At 37.2% G+C, this 18,190-nt stretch overlaps 1 pseudogene; it reads right to left on the bottom strand.

Moving 5' to 3' along the window:
• Positions 1–1,201: 1,201 nt before the first annotated feature.
• Positions 1,202–1,792, bottom strand: LOC114609282 (annotated as a pseudogene).
• Positions 1,793–18,190: the final 16,398 nt, after the last annotated feature.

Here is an 18,190-nt window from a genome sequence, read left to right as displayed (position 1 = left end):
AAACATAAATCAGCACACCTATGGATCTATCACTTTTTATAAAGAAAGTATAAATGCCCTTGACCCTGTGAAGGCTTGTTGCCTCAGCATAGAGGGATGCTAGAGGGATAAGACAGAAGTGGTTGGGTGGGTGATGGAGCACCCTCTTAGAGGCAAAGCAGAGAGGAATGTGATGAAGGGTTTGTGAAGGGGAGACTGGGAAAGGTGACAACATTTGAAATGTTAATTGTTGGGAGCCAAGTCCTAGCAGAAAGCAGCTATCGTCTCTGCAGCCATCTCAGACCATATACTCTGACAAGAGACTTGTTTTTCAAGAGCCCAGAACAGCTGAGCACATTCTGATAAACATCTTGTTTTTCTTACATATCTTGCTTTGTTGTTTAGTGCCCCAGCTGCAAGGCGCATGTGGTAAAGTGTCTTCAGCTGCGTTCCCCTGCTTGTGCTTATATATACCCAGGATTTCCTTTCAATAAATGGGACTTGATCAGACTCTCTGTTTTGTCTCCATTCTTGGAGTCTCTTGCTTCTCCATTCCCACTCTCTCTCTCTTGTTAGATCCTGTTGACTGACCCCATTGTTGTCGGGAGCACCTGGCCCCTAAATGTGGGGCAGCATGGGGCAGCATGGAGCAGCGCAGGACAGGACACCTGGTGCCCAAACGTGGGTCAGTGTGGGTCCGGACAGTTAATAAATACAATAACCAATTAATAATTACAAAAGCATATCTTCCACAAATGGTACTTGTCAAAGTGGAGGTCCTCACCTAAAATAATGCAAACAGTGCCATACTATAAGCCTGCAAAATACTTAGTTTCAAATGGATCAGAGATCTCAAAATAAAACCAGATACACTGAACCAGAAAAAGTGGTGAGTAGGCTTGAACTCATTAGCACAGAAGACTTTCTAAACAGAGTACCATTAGCACATGTGCTAAGTTAAATAAATAATAAATGGAACCTCATGAAACTAAAACATTTCTATAAAGTAAAGGACAATGTCATTTGGAATGGGAAAGGCATTTTACCAAGTACATGTCTGATATAAGACTGATATAAAATATATTAAATACTCAAGAAAGTAGATATAAAAAAACCCTAAATAATCCAATTAATCCAATTAAAAATGAGGCATAGATTTAAACAGAATTCTCTCTTCTTTTATTTTCACCATTTTATTTTTGTTGTACATATTTGCTTTAAATCAATGAATTTCTAAGTCAGGTTCAGGTAACTGAAGGGCCTTTACTAGGAGTTTATATTGTCTAGACCCAAGATATGCTGCAAACACAGTCTGAAGTAAAGTAGGAAATAACATTTTTCTAAAGACAAGCTTAGAAACTGTAATCCAGTAATTGAAGATGTTTCCCCTCTGTGGTAGAGGACTTGATTCATACCTGGCAACAAGGCCCCCATTCACTGGTATAGCCAGAAGGACAGGGTACAGATCACCCAGCACAAAACCAACTAGTGCACCCCGCATTGTGGTACAGATTTCACAGTTCAAATCACCTGTAGTCAAAGGTAAACTTACAAAACTATGGTAAGACAGGTTTGCTGTCAAATATGGGATCACAGCCATTGGTAAGTTAGAAGCTATTCGAGCTTGTATCACGTTCAAGATTCGCCGAAATAGACTGTTTGCTATTAGGCCCCCAAAAGCAGCATTAAGTCCAATATATGCTGATCCATATTCAAGCAGATTCCTGTCTGGTTCTGGAAGTTGTTTAATTTTTCTGGATATGATATTAAATATTAAATCATCTTTGCTAGTATTTGGTTTATGGCTTTACATCTTGGACCACTCGTCAGAATGACGGCAGCTTATGGCCGCCTCCCCAGCCACCGGTGCTTGCCCAGGTCCTCCCGCGCGCAAATCTACTACAACCTTCGCTAGGGTTGCCTGAGATCCATCTTTGGCTCACCTAAGCAGAATTCTCAATAGAAGAAACTCAAATCACTTGAAAACACAGAAAATCTTCAACATCTTTAGCCATTAGGGAAATGCATATCAAAACTATTTTGAAATTCAATTTCACACCCTTTTAGATGGCTAAGATCAATAACACATGTGACAATTCATGCTGCCAAGGATGTGGAATAAGGAGAACACTCATCCGTTGCTGGTGAAAGTTCAAATTCATGTGGGGACTATGGAAATGAGTGTGATAGTGTAACGGCTATTCCTGGTTGCCAACTTGACTATTTCTGGAATCAACTACAATCCAGTGTTGGAGGGCTCACCTGTGATCCAGATCTTGAGGCTGGAAGACACAAGTTTCTGACCTGGATCTTGGCATGGAGATCTTGTTGCATAGTGACTATGAAAAGCTTAGGCCAGGCAAGGTAGTACACATCTTTAATCCCAGGAGACTAAGGCAAGGAGATCTTTGAGTTCAAGGTCAGCCTTTGACAAAACAAGTCCCAGGTTCAGCTTGGTGGTACACACCTTTAATCTGGGCCACATCTTCTGCTAGAGACCTCAATAAGGACATTGGAAAAAGGAAGATTCGCTCTTCTTTGCTGCTTGCATTTTCTTGCCAGAACATCTGTTGGAATCTACTTCTACAGAAGACGAGCTAAAACAACTAGCCTTGTGGGACTGAGCAACTAATAGATTTGTGGACTTTCAATTAACAGCTGACTGTTGATGGGGAGTTGGACTATAGATTGTAAGTCATCAAAATAAATTCCTGCAATATAAAACATTCCACAAGTTCTATGACTCTAGATAACCCTAATGCAGGTAGTTTCTCAGAAAAATAGAAATTGTTGTACCTCAAGACCCAGCTATACCACATTTTTAGTATATACTCAGTGGATGCTTCCCCTTACCACAAGAACACCTGTTTAACCATGTTCATTACTGCTGTACCCACAATAGCCAGATATTTAAAAAAAAAACCTCAGTTTCCCCCAATAAGAATAGATAAAGAAAATGTGGTTCATTTGTGCAATGGAGAATTACTCAGATATTAAAAATATGACAATGTGAAATTTGCTGACAAATTGCTAGAACTAGAAAAAAAAATCATCCCAAGTGAGGTAACCAAGATCTATAACTGTAAATTTGGTATGTATGCATCTGCTTATGAGTGGGTATTTTTAAGTAAATGATAACTAAGTTGCAATCTGTATACCCAGAGAGTTGAGGTATAGAGAAAGGACTAAGGGGACATATGTATCTCTCTGGGAGGGGGAACAGGTTTTCTGTGTGGACTGGCTGCAGAGTGGGGAGACAAGACCAGGAGGATCAGGTGGAGAATGAGAGGGAATGCAGGCAAACAGAGAGAATTTGGGGCATGTGAGAGGTGGTATTGAGACCTAGAGCAGTAGAAACTCCCTAACTGATATACAAAGACATTTAATGAAGTCTCCAAATAATACGGAGATTATAAAAGATCTATCATACAAACTCTATTTATACATGGAGCTGATAGCATATGATAGACTACTATACACCACACTCTTTTCTTGAATCAGTTACCTCTATGTAGAAACATTTGCATGTGGCATGCAAGACTAGCATGCATAAATATTAAACTCTAGTTTTATTGATGTCTGATTTTTCTATAAACACATTGAAATTTTTATTCAGAAGCAATGTATACGTTCAAAGAGACAAAGAAGCTACGAGAACAAGAAGCTAATGTTTTAGTTGCAAGTTTTTAATCATGGTAGATTTTGGTAATCTGTATGTGTATATTCAATTCAATGAACAGATTTTCAATGAGGCTGTGTGCATTAATGCCAAAATTAAGTTAATTCCTGATGTTAGAGAAATGTTTTGGGATAGACTTTTATGCAGCATAACAAAGAATAGGCCATCAGGAATGATAGTTATCCCAGGCAAAGCAACTCTCTTTTACAATGGACACTTACTAAAGACACCAAATTTGCTCAAATTGCTAGTGCTCTGTCAGTCTTCCATTTCAGACGCGCTATTAAGTCTTACTCCTTGATAGTTTTCTTTATGTGTTTGTTTCTGCAGGGATAATGGCTGCGACATCAGCAGAATCACACTTCTTAGGAAAACTCAGACTTGTATATGCTAGTTAGAGAAGCTTCTTCATGTCTCTACTCTGCCAGTGGTCTTCTTGTGCTTAATTATAATGTACTGAACACAGGTGTGCCTTAGACTTTTAAAATATACATACAATGAATACAATGTATCCAAACAATGTAAGTATACATTATTTTGACAATGAAATTTGACAATGAGAAGAGAGAAAATAAGGTCACATAAGGATTAGAATACAGGTTTAATGCAGTATTATATAAGTTAGTTATATATTATATTCATTAAATTACTCATGTATTTCAGGAACTTTGACTAATATTACAATTATTTTTTAATCTGTAATTATTTGATAAAATAATTCAACCAGTGTTTAAATTTGCTGATGCCACATTCTGTATGTGATATGTATTCTTCCAGGGATTTTATTTATATAAAATAACACATTCAGTTCAGCAACACAAAGAAAGAAAGAAAAAGAGAACGAAAGAAAGAAAGAAAGACAGGCAGAAAGAAAGAAAGAGAGAAAGGATGGAAGGAAGGACTAAAATACAAGACAAGATAAATGACAAAGCAACATAAGACAACAGAAGTCTACGTGCTAGTTTTTATTATGGTTTTTATAAGGGAACACTACAGGTACATAGTGAGCCCTAGCTGAATTCTTCTGTTTGATTTTCATTGGCAAATATCATATTTATAGTAGCATTTAGTCACATTCCTTGAGCTCCATATATAACTTTATGTGTATTGCTCACAGATTAGTTTGGTATGATAGGAGGCAGAATGATTTCAGAAATTGAAGTGTTATCACAATAATTCTACACAAGTTGTTTTAAACCTGAAATTTAAAGATGCAAAAGAATTTGCCCCAAATCATACAACTTTTAAAAATTACATTTTACTTGTGTGTGTGTGTGTGTATATGTGTGTTTGTGTGTGTGTGAAGACCATCTTGTAAATGCAAATCTTATTTTGTAAGTATTAGAAGCAGTTATCTGTGACACAGCAGATCCTCTTCTACCTTTTGTCTCCAGAGAGAAATCATAAAGAATAACTGAAAAACTCTCCATTTTCCCATAGTACATTTTTGTTCTTGAAAATATATGCAAGTGAGAAACTTGGGTGAAATAATACACAAGATTGGAATCTCACTAGTTGAAGTCTTAACACAGTTTAAGACTACACACCTAAACTACAGCCAGTGAGATGACAGTGTCCACTTTCTATTGCCATAGCACTGCCTCATATTTAACATATGCAGAGATTAGTTTTATGATTCCAAGAAGCAACACTTTGTTTAAATATTTTCCTTACTAACATTAGTATTTATTTTGTATATTATGTATATTATATGTTTTTTGAAACTTTTATTATCATTATTATTAGTCAGACTTGTAATATAACTTACATATTAACCCATCAAATGGTATACCCTTAGCAAACATTTCTCCTCATTCCAACATAATTCCTAACTTTAATAAGTTGTAAGTCATATGAGATGTAGTTCTGTTAAAAATAATGATCACATTATTCTGGTGATCACATTTATGATTATCTTTTGTTTGCAGCTTCTTAGGTAATATACACCACTGAGAAGACAGTGCCCTAATGCCAACCTTATGAGTTCTAACTTCTTTCCTCACATCTAACACTGTTTCCATTTTGAAATATTGGTTTTTATATCCCTGCAAGTAGTTTCTCCATATGTTATAAGGCAAACTTCTTCCACGGCTTAAAAATAGTTCTTTTTCATTAACAAATTATTCGAGATTTTCTATTGATGAGTTCTTTCTTTCGATTTTTCATATGGTACTTTTATCATTACTAAATCCCAGGTGAGTAGAAGATTACTTTTGAATTACTAATTAATTTGCATTCTAGTTATATGATAATTTTTATTATCTCTTATAGTTTTTACTTTGATATGAAAACTCTGCCCTAACTTTTATTTCTTTGAAATTGATACTATTACTTTAGGTTTTATCTAAGAAAAGTTAAAGGCAGAATTGTGTTTTCAAGAAATAATGGAGTAAGAAAGAGAAGAGTGGGAAGGGGTTAGTGAACAAGCTTGCTAAAGTGAAAGGGAGGAGTGAGTCCTGATGTTCTGTGGTGTACCATAGTGGGACCATGTATAGTTAGCAGTTATGAGGTATATATCCTGTGAATAGGTTAGATAGGAGGGTTATAATTCATAAATTCATTGATTTGTTTTTGTGTGTATGTATATGTATGTACCTGTTAAAGCCAGAAGTCAACATCAGGTTTCTTCCTCTACTGTTCTCCATAGTATATTTTAGTCTTTCTTGACTTTAAAAAATTTAGTTAAGGTGAGATTACATCATTTAATCCCTCCGCAGTTCCCTGACTTCTTCTCAAATTCATGAACTCTTTTTCTTTTATTATTATTGTCACACTCATATACATATACTTAAATATGTAAATACAATTGGCTTAGTCCATGAGTATAATTTCAGGACTCACCATTTGGAATAAGACAAACAACTAGTGGGCTTGTCCCTAGGAAAAAGGTATTCTTCTTTTTTGTAGTCATCAGTTGTTTGTAGTTCTCCATCTAGGTGTTGGGTCAAATGAGAGTTCCCCTGTCTACGATGTTATCTCTATTGGTGTTGTATTTGTTCAGGGCTTCCTTAAGCAGTTATATTATTGAAGTATTGTGAGTATAGTTTTCCTGTCATTTCCAGAAGCTACAATCTCACAGCTGACTTCCTAGTCCTCTGGCTTTTATAATCTTTCTTTCCATTTATATGATCTTCTCTCCCTGGGATTAATCATATCATGAACCACAGGAGAGCCTGCTGCCACCACTTTTCTAATCCAATATTATTCTCAATTACCTTCTAAATACCTATCTTACATCCATGGAGAAGTATAGCTCCCATCCATCACTAAGGAAGCTTCTTTGTGTGGCAGTTATAAACCAACACAGAAACCCACAACTAGTCATAATCCAAAGAATAACTGACAATAAGGTACATATCTTGAATTCAGTGCATTTACAACACAAGTGCTGAAACAGAAGCTCAGGAACAATCACAGAAAAGATCAGGAGAAGGTTGTAAGATCTAGAGGATGAAAACAATTTGGTGCATTGTGCATCATCTGTATATGACAGAGAATTGAACTCACAATATCCTAAAAATATAGTTACCTAAACTTGATCATCCAATGACAATGCCTATTGACATCCTACCATGGATAGGGATAATCTTTTTTTTCTATTTTATTTTTTTTATTGGATATTTTATTTACATTTCATATGTTATCCCCTTACCCCATCCCCCACCCACCCGGGAACCCCCCATCCCCTTACCCCTCTTCCTTCTTCTCCGTGGATGTAACCCCCACCTACCCCCCCCCACTCCCACTTCCCCACCCTCAAAATTCCCACCCCCTGGGGCGTCCATCCTTCATGAGGTCAAGGATCTCATCTTCCACCTGTGCCCGGCAGGGCCCTCCACTCTTACATATTCAGCTGAAGCCCTGGATCCCTCCATAAGTGCTCCCAGGCTGGTGGTTAGGACCCTGGGAGCTGTGGTTGGTTGGTATTGTTGCTCTCCTCATGGTGCCACAAACCCTTTCAGCTCATTCAGTCCTCACTCTAACTCCTCCATTGAGAACCTCATGATCAGTTCAATGGCTAGTTGTGAGCATCTGCCTCTGAATATGTCAGACTCTTGAAGGCCTCTGAGGAGACATCCATATCAGGCCCTTATCGGCATGCACTTCCTGACTTCCACATCAGCATCTACCTTTGGTGACTGTACATGGGATGGATACTCAGGTGGAAAGGTCTTCAAATGACCCCTCCTTCAGTTTCTGTCCCTCACTTTGTCTCCATATTTGCTCCCTTGAGTATTTTGTTGCTCCTTCTAAGAAGAACTGAATCACCCCCACTTGGTCTTCCTTTTTTATGAGCTTCATGTGGCCTGTGAGTTGCATCTTGGGCATTTCAAGGTTCTGGGCTAATATCCAATAATCAGTGAGTGAATACCATGTGTGTTCTTTTGTGATTGGTTTACTTCGCTCAGGATGATAATTTCTAGTTCCATCCATTTACCTAGGAACCTCTCGAATTCATTGGTTTTAATAGCAGAGTAATACTCCATTGTGTAAATATACCACATTTTTTGAATCCATTCCTCAGTTGAAGGACATCTGGGTTCTTTCCAGCTCCTGGCTATTATAAATAAGGCTGCTATGAACATAGTTGAGCATATGTCCTTGTTATATGTTCGAGCATCTTCTGGGTATATGCCTAGGAGTGGTATAGCTGGATCCTCAGGTAATGCTATGTCCAATTTTCTGAGGAACCGCCACACTGATTTCCAAAGTGGTTGCACCATCTTGCAGTCCCACCAACAATGGACAAAACGACAACCAACAAATTGGGAAAAGATCTTTACCAATCCTACATCTGATAGAGGGCTAATATCCAATATATACAAAGAACTCAAGAAAGTAGACTCCAGACAACCAAATTACCCTATTAAAAAATGGGGTATAGAGCTTAACAAAGAATTTTCAGTGGAAGAAACTCGAATGGCCGAGAAGCACCTAAAGAAATGTTCAGTGTCCTTAGTCATCAGGGAAATGCAAATCAAAACAACTCTGAGATTCCACCTCACACCAGTCAGAATGGCTAAGATTAAGAACTCAGGTGATAGTAGATGCTAGCGAGGGTGTGGAGAAAGAGGAACACTCCTCCATTGTTGGTGGGACTGCAGGATAGGGATAATCTTAAAACATCCTTTCATTAGATGAGGAGCTATAGGCAATTATGGCTGGTAAGAGATAGCATACCAGTCTTCTCCAGATACAAGTCCCCTAACAGTTTATCTAATTCTAAGTGGTGAGCTCTAAGCACATAGACATTTGCACAATATTAAATGAAATCAGTTGATTGTATTTGTACACACAAAATATGTGTATGTATGTGTGTGTGGCGTGTGTGTGTATATGTGTGTAACAATAATTAAGGAAGAAGAAAGAAGTCCTTAAATTTAGAGTTAGAGCGGGTAATCATGGGAATATTTGGTGGGGGAGAGTACGGAAGAAAAATTATATAAACAGAAAGCTTGTGTATCAACAGTCTCCAAGAAAATGAAAATCAAAACGAATGAGGTACCATTTCACTCCAATTATCAATAACACAGGAGCTAAGAAGTGTGTGAGAGAATATATAGAGAAAAGGACGTTTAGACTTTGTTAGTGGAAAGTTAGATTATTGCAGTCATTGTTTAAAAAATAGTGTAGAAGCATATTAAAAACGATCATCACAACATTTCTGGTGTGATGAAGCAGTCCCACTAATGGGAACAAACCTAGAAACAATGAATCAGTGTATCCCTAAGACCTAAGCATGCCCATGTTACTCAACACTATTCAGGCTGCCGTGGCCATTATAAATGGATAAAGAAATATGCTACATAGAAGGGCTCTTCTCCTCAGCATCTATATCTACATTGGTATATCTGGGATGAAGATGTTGGAGGATATAGATGAACCAGAAGAAGATAGATACATGATGCCAATTCTGGGTAGAATATAAAACACTTGACCTCATAGCAGAGGTCCCACCAGTGATTCCTGAGACAAGCAATGGTAAAGAAAGTGGAGAATGTTGAAAGCTACAGTTACAATTATAAATAATAATTCTAGCAAGTCTGTGCCTCATAGAGTAACTGTAATTAGCAAGATTGCATTGCATGTTCAAAAATAGCTAGGACAAAAGAGGGTAAGCCTTTCACTAAAATGACATGATAAATGTTGGAGGCCCTAAATGGACTAACAAATTATTCTGATTTTATCATTTTGCATTGTCCATATACACTGAAACGTGACATTATACTTTATATGTTTGTATAACTTTGTGTCAATTAAAATGATATTATGAGGGAGTTCCTGAAAATGTAATTGACAGTAGGGAAAAGAACTGCAAGAAGTAAGAAGGAAAACTCATATTAGCATAACTAATTCAGTGCAGGATCAAACATCTAGAGAGTCTGACAACAGGCAGTGTATTTATTAGAAGCATATTTAAACAGAGTATAATTTTGGTTCATAACTTTTGTTAGTTTCACTGCATCTCTGTTTAGTTACTGTTTCCATGACCTGTCCATTGATGAGAGTATGGTGTTGAGGTTTCCCACCATTATTGTGTGAGGTAAAATGTGTGTTTTGAGCTTTAGTAAAGTTTCTTTTATGAATGCAGGTGCCCTTGCATGTGGAACATAGATGTTCAGAATTGAGTGGTCATTTTGGTAGATTTATACTTTGAAAAGTATGAAGTATCTTTACTTACCTTTTTTGATAACTTTTGGTAGAAAGTCAATTGTGTCCGATGTTGCTTGGGAAAAAATTTCTATCCTTTTACTCTGAGGTAGTTTCTGTCTTTGTCACTGAGGTGGCTTTTCTATATGCAGCAAAATACTGGGTTACCCAATCCTGCCACTGTGGTTTTCACTTGGTGACAAATTTATATTGTGACACATCTTCCCACAACCTGGGCACTGCCATAGCTTTGGCATCATGGTGTCTTTACCAACTAAATAGCCATGTACTAAGCCTGAAGTAAAAATTTGAAAAGTCTCACTGAGTTTCAATATTTTGGTTATTTAGAATGTGAGGATTCAATAAAGCTTATTTGTTTAAACTATAATAGTATATTCAAGATGATAAAAACTGGAAGCTTCTTTATGTTCACAAAATATCATCTTAATTTATCCATATATCTGATAATTTTTATAGCTTTTGAAATACAACAGAAAACAATGTCATGAAAAACTTGTACATTAAACAAATATTTTCATAAGAGCAATTACAAAACATAACAAAATACAAAGGGACAAATGCTGCTGGTGTTACACACTATTAATTCCAACACTTGGAAGGCACATACAGACATATCTCTGAGTTTGAGGCCAGTCTGGTCTACATCATGAGTTACATACAAGACAGCCAAAGCTACATAAAGAAACCCTGTCTGAAAAAAACAACAAAGCATGCAAAAAAAAAAGAGTAAGAGAGAGAGAGAGAGAGAATACAACAACACGAACAACAAAATTCCCCCCACCCCCCAGAGGACACTGGAGACTCATTTACACGAAATTATTGTATTCATACATCATTCTTTTTAAAACCATTAGTCAAATGTTCATCACTTTCTTCCTTAACTAATTTCAAAAATCAAATCTTTTCACCTCCCTTTTATGCCCCTATAATAAATTCTTTTTTTGTTATTGTCAAATTGATCCATTAGTTTCTAGCTTACAAGATCCTATGCTTCCAAATTGTTTTAGATACCTAAGAGCCCTCCTTGCATCTCCGGCTTGTGCCTTTCTCTTCTATTACTCTTTAACACATCCTAAAGAGCTGCTACCTTGTACTGTGATTCCACCACATCTCCCAATGCTCCGAAAGCAGCAACACTCACATGAAAGTTTCTGTCTGCCATAGACATCTCATACTCATTTCTTGATTCTTATCAGCTAGCAATGCTTCTTAGCAATTCTATGATATTTCATTTTATCCTTGTTTTCCTTTCTCTTCTTATGGGGATGGAAATCATGTACCAAGGGTATTACTCACACTGACCCTGAAAACAGCTAAGTGAGTGCAGGCTGGCTTTGAACATGCACTTTTCCTGCCTCAAACTTTTGAGCAGTTACAGTAGGCAAGCACTACCATACCTCGTTTGGGAAGATCCATTTTTAAACCGCATTCCTCTACACAAGAATTATTTTTAGTAATTTCTTCTTTAGAAGATTCTGATTAAATACCATTCAAGTTTCATTACTATTCATTGATTATTGCTATTAGTAACATTTCTGTCTCATCAGGATGAAATCAGGTATGGTTTGTGTATTCCTCTAAATGCAATATCTGGGTAGTTTCAGGAGCATGATGCATGCTTGTAAAATGTTGAGGTCAAAACCATCAAAGTTCTTAGTCTGTAAAACATTGCATCACCAGTGAAATGTCTTATAGTCCCCTACATTATGAGACTATTTAATAAGATCATATAACATAATACTAAAATATACATTATCCTCTGAATGTGTGTGTGTATGTGTGTGTGTTTGTGTGTGTTCAGTGTTAAAACTTCTAAAAAGAAATGGTACCATCTCTTTCCCCCTTCTCTTGGCTTACGTTTAACTCAACTCAGGTACAATTTATGGCTCATACTCCTGGGAGATTCCATGCTTGATACAGTTTTTGATGGAGCTCATACTATAAAGAGATAGAAGTGAAAATCCTGGATCTGTCAGTAGTATCATTTACACATCTCTTTTGATCTCTATGAACATTGGCTTTCTCAGCAGTTAGTTGTTATTCTTGCTATTGGGTGTTCTAATTAAATAGCAAACAGATATATTTACCCTTCTGTGTTAGTATTCTGCCAATCTTACTAGGAATAAGCAAAAGTTCTTCCTTGAGGTGTTCCATAATTATTATTCTTGTTATCTAAAGGTGTAGTATATTACAATAGTTTTATCCAGTTGTTCCTTAATATAGCTTAGTAACCCTTCAAAGGTTCATCTTTGATGTGCACCTAAGATTTATATCAGATGTCAAGGAAGCAATGAGAATGTTCAGGTGCTACTAAGTCAGAAGCTCTCTGAAGAGACACAACTCTCAGAAGTTAGAAGAAATACTAACCAAAACATCTTTAAAGGTGCATATCTGTAACTTTGTAGAATCAATTCATATTTAACAAGAGATGGAAAGTTTGCAATTTTGTGACATGACTGAAAATAGTTACTGCCTCAACATATTTCCACGGTCTAGAAAATTTTAAGACATTAAATGTTTTCTGTTCAATACAGAGATCATGATGGTTGAGGAAAAAGAAATAAAAAACAATTAAAGCAAACAAAATGGTTTTAATTAAGGGATAAATGCATATTTCAAATGTTAAAACTTACATTGTACTTTGTAAATTTATATACTCTGAGAAGATACTAATGATAGTTTTGTGTATTACTGCCTTAACTTACATAGGTTTTAACTTTAGGCTATATCTGTTCCATCCCTAAAATATTCTTATAGCACGGTAGACATTCAATGCAGTGTGTCTAACAATTATTTGTATGTTTTAGAACAAATTCTGTTCTCATTTTCTTGTAAGCCAAGATGTAAATCAGCCAGAAAAAACTCTGGAAAATTCATGAGTAGTTGTGAATAGTGTTGTTCTCCTGAAGGTTTCTGGATACAGCATTTTATTACAGCCCATTTTTCCTCACTCCCTACCCCTTCTGTGCCAAGTCAGCCATTGTTACAGAAAACAGTGTGTTGTTAGGTGTTAAGACATCTGGTTCCTGTCAGTCCCTTCCTCTGCCACACTCTGCTCTCTCCTGGGATTTAATGAAGCTAAGTGTCTTGTGCCCCAGAATCTTTTTGTCTTGTCTTCTGGTAGGGATAATTGCTTGGGGATAAAGGTGGAAAGAGCATGTAATTTCTCACCATTGCTTGAAAATTAGATGCCAACAACTAACCGAAATCTTGTGAAACAATTTTATTTGAAAGCAATGATCTCAGTTGCCTGTTATATGTTTAAAAGATGCTATTACAAAGACAAAACTTTTACTGTTTGAATATTTATGGGTTTTCAATAAAAGTCTAATTAAAAAAACTAAAGAGACACAGCTTTTTTTCTACACAAATTTATCCTATTGGACAGTAAACGGTTATTTGCTTTCCCTGTTTTTATGGCTACATTGGATCCTGCAGAAGGAGTATGGCTGAAATGTTGCGTTGAACATTTATTCCAAAAATAAATATAATGCTGTTTTAGGAGTTATTAAAACAACCCAACCAGTCCTCAAGCTTGAAACCTTTTGACCTACAATGATGTCACCGCTGCACTACTCTACTGGTGTTCCTAACCATCATCAACCTAAGTAGTAAAATATCCTAGGGATAGGGTGAGCTACTGACTTACCCTATAGCTCTTGGAAAAGGCGGTTGCTGATCAGGAGATGGAATGCAGCGTTTTTCAGGCTCTATTAATAGACGAGTGCAGAAATTTCACTTAACTACCACTGCTTAGATAGCTCTTTATAATATATTGCTAATTTCATCTTGGCACATTAGCATTATAAGCCTCAAGTTTCTTCTTTAAAAATGTGCTCCCCATCTGCTTCTGCTGTATTTTTATACAGAAATTGCTTCGAAAAGCATAGGAATGCTTTTCCTGTTTCAAGGAGGTTCACTTAGGAAGAGTGGAAAACAGAGGCACTCATGTGAATCCTTGAGTTGAAACATACAGGTTTAGGGTGTGAAGTACTCAAATGCAAATCGAATGATAAGCTCACTATCTCAGCCAGCCTCCATAGGTTCACTGAACCCCAGTCCAAACGGTAAATAGACACATATTCGTATTAGCCATGGAGGGGATTCTATTTCAAGAAGGACTGCCGCATTATAGCACAATCCCTTGCTGCACTGTGCTGAGATCACAAAGGGGTATCTGTCTGACGCCTGCAGGGTATTTTTATTTATGACACCAGATGGCGCTCGTACATTTTAAATTTTGCTTTGATCGGTCCTGTTTTAAACTTGTCTCTTCAGGAAGATTTTCCTTAAAAGATTAAAGGTCACATATGTGTTATTTCATGTAAAATCTAATTGAAAACTTTCATTTATTCATTAAGAGGCCTGACTCTTTTTTTATACACGCAAACACTCACTGGGAAGTATTGTTAGTGAATATTGATTATTGCAGGATTTACTGAGGAAAGCCTTCAATCGCCCGTCTAAGCGTGTAAAAATTCAATTCGCTTAAAAATAGCTCTATTTTTTTAAAAAAGCAATTTTAGTTCGGATTTCATCGTTCTGTTTTTTTGAATCTAGAGGGGCGGGGAATCATTAGTAACTAAGAATTACATTTATCCATCCTCACAGAAAACTCCCTGTGTGGAAATGAATTCTCCATAGAGCCTCGGGGACACCTGAATTGTTCCTCTTACAGTCTTGCCTGTTCTGCTTCATCCTTTATTCCCAGATCAGTGTCTCTTTATTCCACTTAAACCATCAGATGGATAACGGCATAAAATTAGACTCTGATTACAAGAGCAGTAGTCAGGACTGCTTTCCCCGACACCCTCCCACTTCCTGTGAACAGATTAGAAGATCTTGTGTGAGAGAGGGCTATTGTGAATGTGTTTTCTTCTCTGTGACTTTATTTGTATTAGTTTTTCTTTCCCTCTCTCTCTTTCTTTCTTTCTTTCTTTCTTTCTTTCTTTCTTTCTTTCTTTCTTTCTTTCTTTCTTTTGCTTGCTGGCCTTGAACCTAGTTGTAAGCAGTTTAATTTTTTTCTGAGACTTTTACTTTATTAATGACCTCTGAGCGTTTACTGAATTTTATAAGACCATCCATCGTCCCCATTGCCTTGTGTATCTCTGAAAAACTGACATTTTTTTAAAATTGGGAATATTCTTTGTTGATTTTAATTTTTCTTTCTATTTTTGCCATTTATTTCTGCCCTTTGGTAGAAAACGATGAAGGAAAAATACAAAATTACTAAGTGTAATTCACAAAAAAGAGGCAATGATTATGTCCTTTATAATTAAGTTGACAAGAAGAGTGAGGAGGGTTTTAAAAACTCTATCTTTCTCCAGTGCTAATATGCAAATTGCTCCTCTAGGTGTAATGAGCACCTTATCTAGTTCAAGATATTTTATTTTGAAACTAACATTTTTTCCCTCTTAATAGTCCAGAGGGTTATTGACCAAATTACATTGATTGACTTTGTTATGCTAATAGTCGCACAAAGAATGCCATAATGGGCTTAGCACCCCAGGCTCCTGCAGGATTTTGATCCTCTTCTTTCCAGAGGAATCTATACCACCGCCCTTTGCAAATAATCCTACATAAGCCACCTGAAAGTGTTTTCTTTGTAAGGGCTTCTTTCTTGGCAGCTCTCCTCTGATTCATTTCAGCAGAATTAAGCTTAAAATTTTCAAAAGGCTTGTTGAAAATTTATCAAGATTAGAGAAACATTAGAGAAGAGAGGGAGCTTTAAGCATTGTTTACAAGTGTCCAAACAAGAGGCCTTTATTAAGGTCAGCCCCCAAGTCAGTCAAGGAGCTGAAAGGCCTCCAAATCAGCACAGGTTCTCCAGGTGGCTGGAGCTTGTTATGTGACTCTGTGTGGTAAGGTGCCGTAGAAGATTCTGTAGCCCTGTGTCATGGTTTGTATATGCTTGGCTCCAAGAGTGGCATTATTACAAGATGTGGCCTTGTTGGAGAGGTGTGTCACTGTGGGTGTGGGCTTTAAGACCCTCAAAATAGCTGCCTGGAAGTCAGAATTCTGCTAGCAGCCTTCAGATGAAGATGTAGAAGTCTCAGCTCCTCCTGCACCAAGCGTGCTTGGATGCTGCCATGTTCCTGCCTTGATGATAATGGACTGAACCTCTGAACCTGTAAGCCAGGTCCAATTAAATGTTGTCCTTATAAGCGTTGCCTTGGTCCTGGTGTCTGGTTCACAGCAGTAAAACCCTAAGGCAGAAGTTAAAACTTTAACTAAGAAACCCTTCCTGACCAACATGAAAGCAGCTGCAGGTTGGCTTCAGGTTAGTGAATGTCTTCTGAATCTATACAACTGGGCGAACACTGACGGAGTCCAGGTCTTCTGCCCCTAGTGCTCTTCACTCTTTGAAACAGGCATGAATTGTCTAATGACTGACTACTTTGCTCAAAATCATTCAATATCTTTTTTTGTTTTTTTTCTCAGTGTTTCCATATACATCATTTCCTCTCAGACCAAGTGACTCTTCTTCGTACAGCTGTCTCTGATTCTGCCTCTTCCTGCCTCTCCCATCCTGTGCATTTCTGTCTGGGTTGAGCTGAAATAGTTGAGAGCTGACCAATGTAAGGATCCCACCTGGGGCTTGTTGCCCCAGAATAGGGGGATGCTAGAGGGGTGAGAAGGGAGGGAATGGGAAGGTGTGTGTGGGAGCACCCTCTTAGGGGCAAAAAGGAAGGAGGATAGGATGGGGGGTTTGTGGAGAGAAGACTGGGAAGGGGAACATTTGAAATGTAAATAAATAAAATAACCAATTAACTTAAAAAAAGTTAGAACTAATTCCCCCAAGCTCCTTTTCTTCTCTTAATGTCAGTCTTAGTACATTCTTGACAAGCTTTTTCCTGTCTCTAAACACTGCATGTCCATTGGGTATTTCAGAAAATATTCTCCCATATAGCTGCATGGCTCATACTCCTCAGTATATTGCTCAACTTTTAGCTCCTCCCTAAAATGATATCCAAGCACCCCATTTAGAGTGATATGCTCTGCCATCGTCACACTCTCTATTACCTTTATATCACTATTCTTTTACATTTTTCAGTTCCTAATGTTATACATGTTCATTTTGTAGGAAATATTGTATATGTTTTGCATGTATTTGTCAATGTGGAAATATGGATCAAAATTCACAGTTGTAGCTTGTAGTGGTGCTTGCTTGTAATTCCAGCCATTCAGGAAGATTAGACAAGAAGATCTGAATTTGAAGCCAGCCTGGGCTATGTGGCATGTGTGATGGGGTCCAGCAATGAATCTACATCTACCCTTGATGATCTTCAGTGAAACAGCTATCTTAGAAAATCTTTGGTCTTAACGTGTGTGCATACAGTTTATTCAGGGTGAACTAAGGCTACTTATGATCCTTGGAGAGTGGGAAGGAGTTTTCAGGGTAAATAAAAACCATTGGCTAGAGTTTAAAGAACCATGAATGCCTCCTTTGTATAGAGAGGCATGCCTAGTACTTGCTGGGCAGGTTCTCATCAGAAAAAGAGGCAAGTGAAATTGTAGGTCTGCCAAAAACTACTTGACTTTCTCCAGGTAGAGATTGTGAGGGATTAGGCTCCCAAGACAAGGTTGGAGAAGAGGAAGCACGACTGGTACAGTGAGTCCTCCATTTTGTGTCAAGCTAAAGAAACAAATGAAAGCAAAAACAAAACAAAAAATAAGTTAATGGAAGAAATTCACAAATTCCAATAGAAATCTAAAGAAACAATCTGTACTTATTTATAATGTAATAGAATTTCTTCTTTACGAATTTTAACATAAAACTTCATTCATGATTACTATACACATATATGTATGGAGGAAGACATATATATGCCACAGCTCATGAGTAGAAGTCAGAGGATA

The sequence above is a fragment of the Grammomys surdaster genome, unplaced genomic scaffold (genome assembly GCF_004785775.1).
Source record: "Grammomys surdaster isolate TR1022 unplaced genomic scaffold, NIH_TR_1.0 125951, whole genome shotgun sequence".
NCBI classification, from domain to species: Eukaryota; Metazoa; Chordata; class Mammalia; order Rodentia; family Muridae; genus Grammomys; species Grammomys surdaster.
The sequence above is the reverse complement of the archived record's forward strand: the minus strand, read 5'-3'. Positions and strand labels throughout refer to the sequence as shown.